This window comes from Pteropus vampyrus, unplaced genomic scaffold, assembly GCF_000151845.1.
Source record: "Pteropus vampyrus isolate Shadow unplaced genomic scaffold, Pvam_2.0 Scaffold264, whole genome shotgun sequence".
In the NCBI taxonomy this organism is placed as follows: domain Eukaryota; kingdom Metazoa; phylum Chordata; class Mammalia; order Chiroptera; family Pteropodidae; genus Pteropus; species Pteropus vampyrus.
Genome location: NW_011889045.1, coordinates 689,184 through 698,127, shown reverse-complemented (window position 1 = coordinate 698,127; position 8,944 = coordinate 689,184). Strand labels below are relative to the sequence as shown.

The 8,944-nt window shown below is 40.7% G+C and overlaps 1 protein-coding gene and 1 pseudogene across 1 annotated transcript in view; one reads left to right on the top strand and one right to left on the bottom strand.

Moving 5' to 3' along the window:
• Positions 1-8,944, top strand: part of LOC111729502 (CUB and sushi domain-containing protein 1-like) — a 920,340-nt gene that overhangs the window by 228,371 nt on the left and 683,025 nt on the right. The gene's annotated exons all lie outside the window — the stretch shown is intronic.
• Positions 3,770-3,888, bottom strand: LOC111729514 (annotated as a pseudogene).

Genomic DNA, 8,944 nt, shown 5'->3' with positions numbered 1-8,944 from the left:
GATGCATAGAAAATTAAATGAATGCATGAATAAAGCAATGAACAAATAATTGGAGAAACTGTCAAATCAACACAATCCTTTACTGTAGGATTTGTCCTTTGTATACTCTTCCCAGTTCATTTCTCACACTATCTTCTGTCTCAGAAATGCAGAGTGATAACTGACTCAAGCCAATATGAGTTCTGTTCTTATGTACCTACGTCCTAAGATATTTCACCAATTAATCAATAACACTCTTTCACTGTGGCGAACTAAACGAGGGCTGTCATACTTCCTCAGGCTTTTTACATGCCCGCTTTGTTAAAGCTGTACAAAAATGCCATGCCTCTGTCTGACGTTCGGAGCATCTTTAGACGACTCCAACAATGAATCAGAGCACGGCTGCCAAATGTGTCACCTTCTTGTCATTTCTGGGGCATATAGTGTCAGAAAGAGCCAATCGCTGACTTATAACGTGATCTCAACATTCAAACGACTATGTTAAATACCGGAATCATTTAAATTTTTGTCAGCCAATTCCGTACAGCACGTTAATAGCTACTAAGAAATGATGCACTGGACACTTATCTATCGTGATGAGGATACAATCATAAATAACGTGACGTGTCTTCCTCGAGGTGCTTGGTCTGAGGAGTGAAGACGGCCAAGCGAGCCGGCATTTAACCATCTCCAATGTTGAACCGAAAGACATACGTGTCGTTTTGATGAGAGCATCAGGGAAAGTGAGCAAAATGCAGGTTTCGAAGTTGAAAAAACAGGTTCAAATATATAGTTGCTTCTTATATATTATCTATTATGGTTGAATTGTGTCCTCTCTTAAAAAAAAAAAAAAACACGTGTTGCAGTCCGAACGCCTAGTAACTCAGAATGCGGTTTCATCTGGAAACAGGTCCTAGGGAAGTGATCGGGTTAAATGAGGTTGGTAGGCTGGGTTTAACCCCCTAGCACCTGTGTCCTTGTAAAAAGGGGAAATGTTTACGCGTGGGCAGAAAGGCACAGAGAGGAGGCGGCCACGTGAAGCGGTGGAGTGAGGCCTCCATGTGCACGAGACTCCGGAGGTCAAAGGCAAACCGCCGGGAGCAGGCGGAGCAGGGGGAGCAGGGGGAGCAGGGGGAGCAGGGGGAGCAGGCGGAGCAGGCCTGCTCGCAGAGCGAACGGGGGGCCCTGTGGAGCCCTCAGTTTTGGACTTCTAGCTTCCAGGCCTCTGAGATGATGTATTTCGTTGTTTTAAGCCAATCAGTTGGTGGTATTTTTTTATGGCAGACCTAGCAAATGAGTACACTTTCCATAAGATTTTGGAGCATGTCACTCGGCCTCCTTAAAAATACTAACTTTTCTATAAAATGGAAATGATGTTGCATAATAATAGCTAAGGGATTTGGGGTAAAAGTGACGGAGATCCTGCCCGTGAGGCAACCGGAATAGGTGGGGCTTAATAAATGACAGTCGTCATTACAATATTTTTAAAATAGAATCTTTGCAGAGCTTTATGAATCTCGATCACAAAAAATATATAAAAATGTATTTGCCGTTTTTCTACTTCCATTATGAAGTGTGATGATATGTAAACTTGAAGTGCTTCAAATAGTCATTCTATAAGCTATTTATAATTTAAAATTAATCCGAGACTCTAAGAGCATTCTCTTTTATTTCGTACTTCCATTAAATAGCCATTTTCCTATATGCTTAAGGATAGTTCTATTGAGATGAAACAGTATGCCAAAAATGCATAATTAGCACCAAAATTATTACGCTAAATTTTTTTATCATGACAATAACAAAGGTTTAGTCATGCTGCAGCAGTATTTAATTAATTTGCTATGTACACGTTACAAGGGAGAAAAAGTGGGAGAATTGTATTAACGCTCATGTCTCTGCAGAAATTCTATTAACGATGCTTTGCAGCGACGGCTGTGTGTCAGGTGCTTCGGCCCCCGTTTCTTTCACGTGGGCTGAACCCCCGCCTCGCCCAGCCCCACGAGAACAGATCATCCCCCTGCCCTGAAAACGCAGCGAGGCCAAGGACCAGCGCGGGCGAATTACTTATGATATCTAAGATAATCAAGATATCTAACGGTTTTAAAAAAAATCCTCGAGCATAAAAACAAAAACATAATAATTTTCTAAAAAAAATTTCTGAACTTTACATTTATAAAAAAAACCAGAAAACACACAGAAAAAGGGAACTATAGCAAATCTCACAAAGGCTGATTCAAATTTCTAAATGTTAAGGTAGAATTTGAGAGTAAATTAAAAGATTAATATACAAAAGGTAAAGGGAATTTATTTCAGTAGTATTACAATGGATTAAATATTAGAAAATTAAATATATCAGATTATATATAAAATTAAATATATCATGAATTTATATTATAAAGTATAAATTTATATTTATATCTTAAAAATAATAAATACAATTTAGCAATCATTTCTGATATGTATAAACTTAGTCAAATAGAAGATCAAATATAAATTTTATAAACTTTATCAAATATAAGATCGAGAAAGATACTTTTAAAAAAAGTTCTATGAAATGGAATACTTTCAACGCATTCTAACTAAAGAAAATACGCCACGCCGGCTACTGTTATATAATATTCATCTGGAAATTTTAATTAAGGCAATCAATAAGAGACTAAAATAAGAGGTATAAATTTTAATAGTCTTATTAAGAGCTTGAAATGAATCATGATAGGAGAATTTTTTCAGAAGTTTTCATTTTTTTCTAGCCTTATTGAGATATAATTGACATACGGGACTATATAAGTGTAAGATTTATAGCAAAATGACTTGACTGTAGGAGAATTTACACCAGAGAAACTGGCAAGTGCTAGACAGCGGAGCCCCCACCCCCACCCCCACCCTCACCCCGACCTCCTTCCGCTAAATCCCCGCATTAGAGGTCAGTGTCTGCGCGTCCCCCAGATGCCGTGGTCTATAAAAAGTCTCTCGTCCCCGTCCTGGCCATACTGTGTCAGCTGTGGCGTGTTTCTTCACGACTGTCGTCACCGTCTACCCGGCACCTGCTTCAGCCTCTGCCTGTTCTAATCTCATTGAGTCCAGTCCCAGGTACCTACCCGGCCTCGCCCCCGCCCCCGTCATTCTGCCTCCGCTGCCTCTCCTGCACGTTGTCGCGAAGGCTTCCGAGGTGGGCTGTCCCATCCTCGCTGCTGAAGATGGCCCACTCGGCGCCACCCCAGCATGCATCCAACCTTCCGAGACCTTTCGTCGTGAATTCAGATGCACACTGAGGCCTGTCCCAACCCAGCGCTCCCTGTGCTCCAGCCCGGGGAGGCACAGTCTGCCCCCTCACTGGCCCGGGAGGCGCCGTCGGCCCAACTCTCCAGTGGATATCCCGGTAACAGAGCTGTCGCTGTCACCACCATGGCCCACACAGACTCCCCAGAGCCACCGTGCAGCGCCGGCAGCTCCAGAGCCTCGCTCTGGCGCTCGCGTTTGCCTGGGAGGCTCCTTCCCCTCGCTCAGCTTTGAGCTTTGCGTTTGGGTGTGGTCCCCAGTGCCCAGTGGTCGCAAAGTTTGTCATTGTGAGAAAGCGTCACTCAGCCATTTGATCAGCGCCTGACCGTGCGCTACAAATAGTGAGTGAGTGCTGAAGAGACAGTCGAAGAAAGGGTGCACTTAGCTCTGAGGACTTTATTTTTTATTTTTTTTTATTTTATAGGTGAGGCAACTCTTGGTTGACTTCACAGATTGCAAGGACCTTGTCAGCTTACGATCCCTTATTTTTTATTTTTATTTTATTTGTTTACACCTACAGCACCTGGTCTTCCTGGGTGGTCTCCCATCCAAGTACTGACCAGGCCCGACCCTGCTTAGCTCCTGAGATCAGACGGGATCGGTCTTGTTCAGGGTGGCGTGGCCGTAGACACTCTAAGTACTTTAAACCTTCAGGAAATGTTTCCAAGCTAAGAGCAGCGTGAAGTACCAAACTCTAGGAATTTCCATTGGAGACAAGATGGCTGACTGCCGGAAAGCATACTACTGGCAGCAGAAGGAGACACACAGAGCCTGTAGCTCAGGCATGAGGACTCTAATGAGACAGCCAGCCATGGCCACAAGGCAGCTGGGGTTCTGTGGGGTCCCCAGCTCTGCAGAGCTCATCAAGTTCTGAGGACTTCGTTACGTCGCAGAAATGCATACAGTTGAGTTCTACAAAGTAAACTTGGGTCATCAAGAAAAGCTTAAATTATACCCATGTCCTTTTAATAAGTGAAAACGAAAACGAAAACAAACCTGCACTTTATCTGAGAAACAACCTGCAAAAAACGGGGTTATTAACAGTGTCCTCAAGTACGCGAAACAAAAAGAAAAACACCTATTCTGAACTTCACCTTTTCTTCAGCTTCCATTCTGGTCGCAGCGTTATCCATACTGAAGAAATCAACAGCCACTTTTAGCAACAATATCATTACCAGTATCTACAGATATGTATTATTTTAAACAGCATGTTCCATTTAACGACATGTATTGAGAATCAACAAAATTCTAAGCGTTACGCCCGGCATAGAATAATATTTAAACACTACCAGAAAAACTTAACTAGTACTTTTGAACAACCGTGGTTCAATGATATAAATATAAGAAGTCTAAAATGCTTTCAACATGCTAAAGTGTTGGTTAAATATTCAAATGTTAGAATTTAACACACTCTGGACGTGACTTCGGTTTTTATCGAAACAAATCTAGTTGCTCACGACTGCCTCCCAGAGCTTCTCTGTTGCTGTGGCCATCGTCCCCGGCCGCTCAGGCCACCATGACAAAATGCCACAGACGAGGGGACTTGTACACAACAAACACTCGTTTCTCTCATCCGGACACTGAGGAGTCCAAGATCATGGTGCTGACACATTTGATGTCTGGTAGGAGCCAGCTGTCTCGATGGCCGTCTGTTTCCTGTGTCCCTGTGTGGTGGAGGGGCCAAGGGAGCTCTTTGCGGTCCTTTTATAAGAGCACTGACCCCGTCATGAGGGCTCGATGCTCCTGACCTATTCACCTCCCAAAGGCCACCTGCAGGTAGTGTCACTTTGCGGAGTTTCAGAGCAGGTTTGTTGGAGACACTGGCGTTTGAGCCGTAACAGTCAGCATCGCTGCAGTTCCTGGAGGGACCTGGTTGGAACCCTTGGTGATAAATAGCACAAATTACTCACCTGGGTTTTCCCTCGAAAAGAAAATGGTATGAACAGTGATTGTGAGAAAGATTCATTTGCATCACAAAAAGGAAGTGCATGCTATTGTAGGTGCCCCTACGAAATTTTGGTGAGCATACATCCCATAAATATATGGTTTCACAAAAAGCAAACACACTAAAAATAACGGACGAATATTCGTGGACACGTTGACTTTCAGAACAGAAAGTGTTTACACACTTGTTTAGCCAGGAACCTGGGATTTCGGCTGGAGCACTGGGCGGACCTCAGCTGTGTGTGTAGATGGTGTCGGAGGCATGAGCTGGCCATGTCCAGGCACCTGCCATAGTCTCCGGATCATTTACACACTGCATTCCAGAGGCAGTTCACATATTCGTGATACCCTGTGACACCGAAGATGTATGTTTGTTCCCATGTTTGTAACTAAGTTTTTTCATCTTTTTGCCGTGATAATTGCGATTTAGAAATCACATATTTGTGATTTTAGCCATTGAAAAATGCAGCTATTTATGCCTGGTCTCTGCAGTGTGAGCACACACGCTTCACAGTATTGCACCGTGAACACATCCATTATACTGAGTGATGAACTAGCAATTAATAGTATAAACAATCTCATATCGTAACGTCAACATTGGTATACTCTTCTGCACATTCTAATCTGAGGATTGATTAGAACTGTGTTCATTTGTTCTTTCCCAGGCATTACTTAAGCAGATAGTTTATCATCTTTAATTTAACCCTTTAATTTTTAGTCTTGGAAATAATGGTTCTGTTTCTTGCTGTTTCTCATTGATTTTTTCTTTTTTTTTTAGTCGAGAAAACCTCAGAATGAGATATTACAGTTAATACCTTGAATTAAGCAGGGGAAAAACATGCACAAAGAAAATGAAGTAATATTTTTATTGACATAATACATGCAGAGGGAAAAATATAGATTTAGAAATACATTAAATGTATTCACTTTCCAATAACAGACAGATTTCCTTCTTTTGGATCATCTCGCCAAGGCTATCCCAGCCTCCTTTGCGCTTTGTCCTTTCTCTGATCTTCAAGAAGAGTGACAAATTTCAGTTCCTCTTTTTAAGATATTTACCAATAATGATGCCGTACAGACAATATATTTTCTATTTATTTATTTTTATGCTAATATTGCATGATATATTTTACTATACTACACAGATATCGTGAGCATGTGTGTGTACACACATGTGCATGCGTGTGTGTGTGCGTGTGCGTGTGTGTGCATGTGTGTACTTCTCAAGGAATGGGGAACCCTGGTCCATCAACACAGTCCTTGACTCAGTAAGAATATGAGCAGGCTCCCGTGGGAAGAAAGAACAGCAGGACAAGTGTCCTTGTCTTTAAAAACACAAGAGTAGCCACATGTGTTCTCTCTGCGTTACATTTGAACCGGTGATCTGATGTTTTGTTGTTTTGCTGGGGGTGGGGTTTGTTATTGTTTTTTTGTTTGTTTTGTTTTTGGGGTTCTTTCGGTGATATCAGCATGCATTTGAGTCCTAAAATTTCTATCCTCTTTCTGATGGCCATTTGTTGCCGACATGCCCGATATTTTTCATCTTCCTCTGCTGCGTTGTACCGCTGCCTGAGAAAGCACGTCACATCATTCAAGCACTCATTTAAAAGAAGCTTCTCTTTAAAAAGTCATCACCTACTACAGATAGAGGAAGCCCAGAGGCACTACAGAGTATTAAACTTTTACTAGACACACTTTACCTTATTCTTTTCTATTAATATTCTTGCGTAGATGACGGTTCATTTATATTTCAGAGAAGCATCTTGTTTATGTTTACTAGGCAGGTCTGCCTTTAAATTGTGGAGAGAAATGAGTCACTTTAAAATCTAGCCAACCTTTTACAATCCCTGGAGGTGGATTTTAAGGACATTTGCCCTCAAATTTCCAAGGGGATACCAATCTATGCATTCTAATAAAGTACATGAGCCATATTATGTTTTTAAGGGACGAGAAAGGCAAAACATTTAGCAAAAAAAAAAAGTTTGCTGAATTGAATTTTAATTATTTTTTTTATATATTTAAATCCCACAAAACTTGATTTTTGTCATTACTATACTCATGGTCCTTTCACATTTACCCATCAGCTTGTGCATTGCGTGGTTCCTTATTCTTTTCGAATCTCTGTGCCTTCACCTGATGTCAGTTTTCTTCTCCCAGAAATATCCATTAGCATTTACTCAGTCTTTGTTTCTCTGAAAATGTCTTCATTGTTTAAAAGAATCTTCACAACGTGCAGGCTTCTCTGTTGGCAGCCATTTCATTACAGTTCTTTTAAGATATTGTTCCTTACCTTTTAGTTTCGATTTTTCTGTGGAGAAATCGGCCACGCGTTTTCTTGCTGCTCCTTGCACTGTCTTTTTTTTGTGACTGATTTTAAGATTTTACTCTGAAGTTTGATTTTCTCTGCATGCATTCTACCTTTTCGCTTATGTTACTCGATGCCTTTAATCCATTATGATAAGTGATCTACCACTATCTCTTCAAATATTGTCTGTCTTTGGTCCATTTTTTCTTGTCTCCTTATGGAGAAATGTGATTTAATACTTGCCCCAATATCCCAAGTTTTTCTGACAATCGGTCTTCGTTGACCGTTATTTTTTCTCTTTTTCTTTTATACTTATCTTTGTTTAGTTCTCCAATCCCCTCTCCAGCTTCGCTTCATCTGATGCTAAGTTTCTTGTAAAACTGAGGAATTCATTTTTATATATATTCTCTCCTCAAATATATGTCTTAGTGAAATGTTGAATGTTTTTACCGTACTTACTAAAATGAATCTATCATATATATACTTTTAAATAAATGCATACTTCTCACACATTTTTACATAAAAGATTATCGCGTATTCAAAAATCATCTAGTTTACAAAATAGAAAGTAACTACTAACAAGATCGGCCAAGTTAAAGAGGATAAAAGGTTGAGTCATGTGAGACTCAAATAATAATGTATATCGAGAGGTAAAATTTAAATTAGTATTAAAATCAGAATACTTTATTACTACCCTCTTTGTCTGTTTTGTTTTTTGGTGTATAAAATAAATATCATGGCATGCCTGAGTAGTCTTAATTCTGATACAAACCTTTTTTTCTTTGCCAAACTAGTTCCATTAGCGTGTCAAGTAAATTTACAAATAGAATTATATGCATAGATAATGTCCTTGAATAAAATTTCTTTCTACCCTTTTCATATTAAATTATTTGAATATTATTCTTTAGAGTTTGTAAAATAATTTTACAATCATTTCTTGATCCACAAATCCATTTACTAAGCCACTACCAAATGTCTCTTAGTGCTAGGAACTGGGGACACGGTCAGGACTGAGATGGCCAGTAACTGTCTCTCCAGACACCGGAAAGTGGGTTGACAATTCACATGGGCTCCGAGAAGATGCCAGGCATGGCGGCAAGGAAAAAAGGCACTAAGTTGTCTGCATCGAATGAGTTTACGATCCAGTATGAAGCAGGTAACACGTCCAAGAGAGCTATCTTTTAAGATGGGACATAATCAACACGGTCAATAAGGAAATTGAATGTTAGGAGAACCCCAGAGATGGAGACTAATTTTGGCTGATTAAATCAGGGAAGGCTTTAGAGAGTTACAACATTTGCCTTAGAAGAAACGTTGCCTATTGGTAGTCGGAGCAGAAGATGTCTTATGCAGTGGGGGCGGGGTGGGGGGAAGCAGGAGGGGAGAGAGCGGGCGTGGAAAAGAGATAGAAACGGGGAGGATGGGAACCTGTGCGAG